At 48.5% G+C, this 8670-nt stretch overlaps 1 pseudogene; it reads right to left on the reverse strand.

Moving 5' to 3' along the window:
• Nucleotides 1-8250: 8250 nt before the first annotated feature.
• LOC103736887 lies at nucleotides 8251-8670 on the reverse strand (annotated as a pseudogene).

Below are 8670 nucleotides of genomic sequence, written 5' to 3' on the forward strand. Positions count from 1 at the left end.
AGCTGTAGGATAGTTGCCTGGCTCCTGCTACTGGTGCTCTAAGCACAAGACTGACACAGCTCAGGGTCAGCTAGGGTCACCTCTCAGTCTGTGGGCCTCAGCTTGGGGTGAGACTGACTTCCTGTTTGGCTGGGTCCCCTCTAGTTTTCACCCTACTGTTCACAGTGATCATCTAGGCCTGACAAGTACTGAGCAGTAGTACCCTTGTGCTCCCTCTACCCAACATGACTTCTCTCCCTTGGACAGTACTGCCCTGTATCTGGGTAAGGGAGGAACCAGGTGCTTTTGTCAGATGTTTACCCCCTCCTCTGAAAGACTTCCCACCCCAACCTTTGGTTACCCTCCATGGGGCCTAAGGATGTTGCTAATTTTTTTTTTTTTAAAGACAAGGTCTCATGTAGCTCAGGCTAGTTTTGCATTCACCTTGTAGCCAAAGATGACTCTGAACTTCCTGATCCTCAGGATTATAGATATGTGCCACAATACTTGATTTATGTGGTGCTGGCTATCAAATCCAGAGTTTCATGCATGCTAGGTAAACACTCTACCAACTGAGCTATATCCCCAGTCCAAGGTATTGCTATTATTATTCTTCTATTTGAAATGGGGATATTGTGCTTAAGAAGGACATATCTCAGCCTGCCCTTTAGGCCAGAGCCACGTCCTGTGCCATGGTGCCTACACTACCTCTGGCAGCAATCTTATTCTAGTTTTGCAGTGTGGAAAGAGTTGAGACAGGGTTTTACTGGGTAGCCCAGGCTGGCTTCAGGAGATATGACCCCCTCTTCTGGCCTTGCTAACCTGGAACTTGCTATCCTGCTACAGCTTTCTCAGTGCTAGGATATCAGGTGTGTACTACCACCCCTGGATTCTTTGTATCTCTTCAACTTGTGAAGCTGGAGTCAGGGCACTCAGCCTACTACAAGGGTCTGTGAGGTGAAAGACTGACTCTAGGGACTGAGAGGTTCCCAAAGGGGGTGAAACTGGAGGGTCCCTTCTATCCCCACTTCCTGAGGGATTCTTCAGTACGCTGTCCCATGTTGAGAGGCACCCGAGGAAGCTGAGAGATGGACTGGGGCCATACTAGCCTAGACTTGTCCCAGCTCTGGGTTCTGAGGTTACAGAGCCCTCCTGAAACCCCTTCCCAAGGGAGCTGTTCAGAGGCAGACAGGCTTTGATGAAGTGCTAATTACTGAGCTAATTGGAGCCAGAGTGAGCTACAGATGGCCAGCTGACAGGAGGTGGGAACTGAACAGGGAGACAGGACAGAGCTGCTTCAGAAAGAGAGGAAGGCCAAGCCAAGGCTGGTGTCCAGCAGCGGACTGTTTATTTGGGGGAATGCTGATGTATTAGAGATGAGCAGCCACTTTGAAATTCATCCTGGTCTCCACAACTCTGTCCTGGCCCTGGTTTTCTCTCTAGAAAAATATTTGTGTTCCAAGGCCACTGCTTATTGAAAAGGGTTCATGGAGCATTTGGGGGTATAGTGCTTGGCTGGGCAGAGAAGTGACCTAGGAGGGAGAATTCCAAGCCCAGGCAGGCACAAGGCTGGATGGGGAATCTTACTGTGTGTTCTGTTGCTATAATGAAAGACTAGAGACGGGTAAAGTATTTAAAATAGAGTTCTAGGGGTTAAGAGAGCTTGCTGCTCTTCTAGAGGACCCAAGTTCGGTTTCTAGCACCTGAGTTGGGTAGCTCACAATTGCCTGCAACTCCATCTCCAGGAAATATGACCCCCTCTTCTGGCCTCCACGGGTACCTTGCATACAGGTGGCATATGCTCACACAGATCCCAGCACTCCAGAGGCAGAGGCAGGTGGATCTCTGTGAGATCGAGACCAACCTGGTCTACATAGTGAATTCCAGGCCAGCTACAGGGAGACCCTGTCTCAAAAAGATTAAAGCACGGGAGGCAGACGCAGTCGTTTCTCTGTGAGTTCAAGGCCAGCCTGGTCTACACAGTGAGTTCCAGGTCATCTGGGGCTACAGTGCGACCCTGTCTTAAATAAATAAATAAATAAATAAATAAATAAATAAATTAGAACTATCTGTGAATTAATCAATGCATTCATGTGGAACCTTCCAGACCTAATCACCTCTAATCCCAAAGGTCTAATCTCCAAATACCATTAACATATAAATTTGGAGATTAAATTTCCAAACATTAGAAAGAGGAACACATTGGCCCAGGCTACATTGTTACAGCCTGTAACAGGTAACACCACCTACCTAGGATGTTTGTTGGACAGATCTGGGGTTCACCACCTTGGCAACCCTGGGTCTTTCTGGACCTTGGCCTAGGACTTATCCCCCTAAGACTGCCAGGGACATGGACTTGTGCTCTGCAACTATGGAGACCTTAGGCTCAGAAATGAGGTTGTTTGCTCTCCTGAGCTTGCTGTACTATTACCAGAAAGGACAGGACTAGTACCGTCTCCCCTCAGACTCCTCATAGCCTACCATTCTGATGCAAATAATTCTTAGCACTCTGAGCCTAGGGAGGACTTTGTTCCCCCCACCCCCCAAGCCAGACTTCAACTCCCAGCAGGGCATTGGGAGCTGTCATTCACACTGGCCATGCCCATCTCTAACCCTATTGACTCCCCATGATGCGGGACCACACACACTCTGCACTGTCTGGTACCCAGCTGTCTTCTCCTTGTCCTCTGGCTCCTTTCTGTCTCCTTTCCACTCTGCAGTCTCTAGTTGCATGTGTCTCAGATGATTCAGCCACCTGCTTGAGCTCCCACAGTATCGAACCCCTACTCAGCTATGCATGACAGGGCCCAAGACCCAGAGCTATTAGTAAGCCATAGAGAAAGCTGGGAGGTTTGCCCTTACCTCCACTGAATACTGGCCCCTCTCCTTTCTCTCCTAGTAGGTGCTGAGGGTTAATGAGGTTATGGGTAGGGAAGGGCTTGGGTAGTAATCATGTCTTAGTGACTGTGATGCTAATTGCTTCAGCTTTTTAAGTGCTTAATTCTGAGCCAGGCACCATACTTAGCTAGTACTTTCCATGTATAGTTCTTCCTAGGGCCCCTCTAGGGCTGGAAGTTTTATTATCTCCACTTTTCAGAGGACCTAGAGGCTTGGAGAGGCCAAGCGATACATTCAAGTCATACGGTTTCTAAGTGACAGTCTGGGGACTCCAGAGTTATTATTCCTCACAATGGTGTGGGGAGGGGTTGTTATTATTTTTTTTCCGCCAACCTGTTTCCTTCTCCCTGTCCCCTCCCTCCCTGACTGTTATCATCTGCCTGGTGAGTTTGCATCATTACTAGGGCCCAGGGGTCCAATTAGGGGACGGAGGATGACTGAGGCAATCCCCGTCCCAAGGGGACCTCCCTGAGTTAAAATTTTAATTAGCTGTCACTGCTCTTCCTGAAACTCTGGCCTGCTTGTGGCTATACTAGCTGGGGCTGCTCGTGGCAAAAGGCAGGAAGGGTGTCCAATCCAGGGACAGAGCCCTAAATGCCCTGTTTGGGAGGCGATGTGGCTAGTCCTCAGTCCCACCATCTTAGCAGTGCCATCTTTAATCTAGCATTACCACTTACTCCAATGAAATAAATGGATTAAGTGATTTAATCCATTAAATGGATTAAATAAATGAGTTTGTATTTGAAAAACACTGAACTCTGTGCCCCTCTATAGAAAAGACTGAACATTTGTTAAATCAGAAAAACAAGTCAGTAGGGATACAGGGAGGCACAAGGCTATTCCTGGACATGAAGATGACATGTTTCTTAGTCACCTGGCACTGGTAGGTGGCCCACATGTGCGCTGTGGGCATCTGTAGGGCTTGCTCTCCCTTCCCCTATGATGTGGGAAGCTTAGGGCCGAGTAGTGAACAAGGACCATGCAGGGCTATGTGCCAGTGTTGCCCTGAGTATTTTCTACCCTGGACACCAAGTCAGGTTACCAATCAGTACAATAGATGAAGCCATGTAGAGGCATCAGCATGTCTGAGACCAGCCAGGCAAAGTGGTACAGGCCTGTAATCTAAGCACTCCAGCTGAGACAAGAGAATGACAAGTTCAAGGCCAGCCTGGACTACATAGTAAGACCCTGTCTCAAAACCACCAAAAAAAAAAAAAAAAAAACCCAAACAACAACAAGAAAAACATGTCTAAGACAATACAACTGTTAAAAGACAAGGTGGAGTGGCCAGGTGTGGTGGTGCACACTTTTGAACCCAGCACTCAGGAGGTAGAGGCAGGCAGATCCTTGTGAGTTTGAGTCCAGCTTGGTCTACAAAGTGAGTTCCAACTGGACGTGATGGCACACACCTTTAATTCCAGCACTCAGGAGGCAGAGGTAGGTGGATCTCTGTGAGTTAAAGGCTAGCCTGGTCTATGTAGCGAGTTCTAGGCCAGCTGGGCCCACAGGGAGACCCTTTCTCAAAAAGACCAAAATGAAACAAAAAACAAAGTGAGTTTCAGGCCAGCCAAGGCTATATAGTGAGACTCTGTTACAGAAAAAAAGAACAAAAAACGGCAAGGTGGTAGTTAGATTGAAAGACCTATATAACTGGGAAATATGACTCGTGTCCCCTACTCCAGGCCACAGGGTTGCGGTCAATAAAGCCATAGGACTAACTCCCTAGACCAAAAAGGGGGGTAAGTAGTGCTCCCTCTACTTCTACTCAGCCTCCCCTCTATTTCTAGTCAACCTGAGGGCTCTAAGTGTGGTGATTGTGTTGCGAGCTCAGAGACTTTTTCTGGGTCAGGGCTGTAAATTTCTAAGCTGACATGAAGAGTTTCTGAGGCCCCACCTTGATCCTTCCTGGGAGCATCAAGAAAGGCCTCTTGACCATGACCCTGGTCGCTGGGCTGCTTGCCTCCTCCTCAGCAGCAGCAGCAGCCTCTGGCTGTGCCAGCCCAGAGCCAAAGCCAAGCCCTCCTTGGACGCTGTTGCCTGGTAACCAGCCCTAAGTGACAGAAACCCCAGCAGGCTGCTAATGAGGGGACAGCAGCCAACCAACCACCTGGCCAGAGCTTGCCGCCCCAGCCAGCCTTAGGAAGGCTTCGAAGTCAGCCCCTCTGGCCTGACTACGGTAGGAGGGGAGATGCCTCAGCACTGGGGGAGGGTGCATGCAAGACTGAGAAGAAGCTGGGTTGGCAGCCCCCCTCCAACCTTTGAACTGAGGATCTGGGAGGAAGGTGATCCCTGCTGGAGGCCAAGGCCTGACAGTGAGGGGCAGGCCCTGGGCTGCAGTCAGGACTATGGGTAAGGCTTCATACCCAAACTGCCATCCTGGAAACAATTGACTGCCTTCCCTGGGCATCTAGGTTGGAGGAGGGGATCTCCAGAGAAAGGCTCTGGACAGAGAAAAGAGGAAGTGATTAGGGAGGATGGAGGTGGGGCAGGCCTGGGCAGGGAGAGTACCCACATTGATGGGAAGCCCTCATGGGGGGGTACCCAGCCAAGGGCCCTCCTGGAGGGCCCAGCAGGAATAAGGCTGGTGGAACTCAGCCCGGGTCTAGGGAGGAAGATGGGGAGGGAGAGGCGGGATCAGAACAGGAAGGAAAACTGCTCTATAGATGACCAGCCTTTAAGAGGCCTGGGTTGTAAGACTCCCACCTGAGACCTTGGGCTTGGAACTGGGCTTTTCTGGGCCCCAGTTGCCTCATGCTGCAATAAGGGCAGGAAGCTGGCTCCTGTTGGCCTGGGGCTTAGTGTCTTAGAGATTGAGAGGTGGTGTAGGAATTTTAGAGATGTGTGGCCAGGTAGAGTTTTTTTAAAAAACTTTTTTCTGGCTTTTCTCCCCTTCCCTGAGACAGAATCTCACTCTGTGTCCTGGAACTTATTACTGTAGCTCAGGCTAACTTCGAGTTCATGGTGGTTCTCTTGCCTCAGTTTCCCACCGGCATGAGCTATCTGGCCCAGCTGAGTTTTTCTGGCTTTTTTTGCATATAGGTTTGCAGAGCCCTTCTTCATTAAACTGTGACTTCATAGCCCTGGTTTGAGTTAGCCCTGTGCTGGGCACTGCATCCCAGAGTTCAGGCAGACCCTTGCCCTGGAGGAGGTTCCTTCCCCAGTCTCGTGGGACATGCTGGAAGCCAAGCTATTTGAGCACAGGGAGCTGATAGGGGCATAGAAATAGTTCAGATGCTAAGCAACATCACAAGAGATGACCAAAATCTGCCCGAGGGTCAGGAAAACCGTCCTAGAAGGGGCTAGAAGCAATTATCAAACACAGACCAAAAGCCAAGGCATAGAGGTGTGATAGTAATGAACTTCAGCTAGCTCCTGGGGTTGTTGTGGAAGGCTGGCTATGGAAGAACAATGCGGGGGGGGGCAGGTAGACTAGAGTGGGGGCCACAGGAGCCTCTGAGAGTGACAGAACTGCCTCCTAGCCCCCTGTAGAAGGAAGCCCTGGTTGCCAGCAAGTCTTTGGAAAGTGGCTTGCTTCACTCTATTGAGCACTTTGGCTCTGCATGCCCCAGGTCTTACACAACTAGACTCCCTGAGGTGCTCTGAGCTCTGGCTGATGGCGACCGGCACAGCCCAACTTCAGGTTGTACATGCTAGAGTGGAAGAGAGTTCCTGGCCACCAAAAGCCCTTCTCTCAGAAGGGCTTGGAGTCATATAGTAACTCCACTGGGGGAGCCCTCTCTTCCATTTCTTGGCTATATGGAGCAGCTACCCAACCCCCATCACAGTCAGAGCTACTAGTGATTAAGGGCTTACTATGAACTAAGCTGTGACGTCATCAGAGCCCTGTGATATGTCATAATCATACCTATTTGGCTGATGTACAAACTGAAGTTCAGCTTGCTTAAATCACACAGTTCAGAGAGTTAAAGTCAGTGTGCTTGACATTTTTTATTTTTTGAAGATATGGTCTCATATAGTCGAAACTGGCCCTGAACCCTTGATCCTTCTAACTCAGCCTCCATTGAGTATGGGATTACAGGCATATGTTACCATGTGTCACCATATCTGGTGAGTTTGCTCATTTTTCAAATTCTTACTTCATCTGGTTTTAAGATTTAAATGAGACAATATTTATTAAGTGACTGGCACAGAACCAGGTTCCAAGTGGGAGCTCATTGCTCCACCACCTACCGATACTGAAATCTTCTGCTGGTGGAGGAAGAAAGAGGGTTGAGGATGAGATAGCAGCACTAGCTAGCAGTCTGGGTGGCCTTCCAGAGGAGGTACTTTCTAGAGCTGGATGTGTCTTAGGTTTCTCTGGTTTTCTGCCAGTAGGGTGGCTTGTTACCACCACCTCTCCCTTCTCTGAGGTGACATAGCTCCTCTGAGGAAGGACAGAGATTTGTAAATAGCAGGTATGACTTCATTAGTAGAAAGGACATTGTTATTAATAACTATAACAACAATCTGTGGTTCAGAAAGGGGACCTTTTTTACCTTGCCTTCTGATGGAGCCAGAAGTAGTGTGTCTGGGGTGGGGGTGTGGGAGTTGGGAGGGAGGAATGCACCTGCTTGAGCTTGTGCAGAGCTGAGGTAGGAGAAAATAGAATCTCCTTTGAGTGTTTCTGTTTTACTTTTGTTTTTCTTTGTTTTCTTTTCTGTTTGTTTTTTGAGACAGGGTCTCAAAAAAAAAGCTCCAGCTGGCCTGGAACTTGCTATGTAGACCAGGCTGGCCTTGATCTCACAGAGATCTGCCTGTCTCTGCCTCCTGAGTGCTAGAATTAAAGGTATACCCCACTATAGCTGGCAGCTGGCTCTGTTCTACTTTTTGTTGTTTTTATTTTTGCTTTTTTGGGGACACGGTTTCACACTGTAGTCTAGGCTGGCCTGGAACTCACTGTGTAACTTAGACTGGCCTTGTACTTGTCAGATTCTCCTATCTCAGCTTCCTGAGTACTCAGATTACATGTGCCAGCCTTCTACTTTTCTTTGTTAGCTCTACCCAGGATGCCCACGTGGTAGACTCTCCTCTTCTCAGCTCTGATTTAGTAACTGTGCCTTCCAGACAAAACACCACTGTCTCTCCAAGTCCAAAGTGCTGATAAAAACTCTTGGGGGCTCCCAAAGCCAGTCACTTTGAAAGGATGACCTTCATTTTCTATAGGCTCTGCATATGACCCTTGGGGTAGAGAGGGAAAGGGCAAGGTCAGAGCTTTTGGGAGTTCACAATCACCTGGCACTCTTCCTAGTAATAAGCAGTTTCCCTCATGAATGGTGCTCAATGTTGACACCATAATCGGTCTATAAAGCGGGTGGCTCACTGTTCCTATTATTGAAAATATTTTATTTTAGTTTTTTCTTTTTTTTTTTTGCATCACCTCAGTTTAATCAAGAAATGACAAAAAAAGACAAACAATGAAAAGAACATCATATAGCACAATAATTTTGTTTGGCTCCCTCTGGACAGAACCTTCAGTCTTCCCATAGTTTTGCCTAGAAATCCAGTTGTAGAATGAAATTGTGAATCCATTTCAGCTAATAGTTTATTTTGATTTTTAACTTCATGGCTTATTTCAATGGAAAGAAATCTTATTGCAGTGACTTTGCTTCTTGGACTTTCCGTGAGCCTCTCGTTTTCTTCTTCACAGGCATTGTACCCACTGTTGGCATAGCTGTAGTTCCCATAGCTGCCTGGAGGTGCTCCTTCACCCAGGCCTGCATGCCTCATCCTGCCAGGGGAGGGAAAGGCAGGCAAGGGAAGAGTGGGTAGGAAAGGGCCAGGGTCACGCAACCT

This window comes from Nannospalax galili, unplaced genomic scaffold (assembly GCF_000622305.1).
Source record: "Nannospalax galili isolate Female #2095 unplaced genomic scaffold, S.galili_v1.0 scaffold54, whole genome shotgun sequence".
Classification (NCBI taxonomy): domain Eukaryota; kingdom Metazoa; phylum Chordata; class Mammalia; order Rodentia; family Spalacidae; genus Nannospalax; species Nannospalax galili.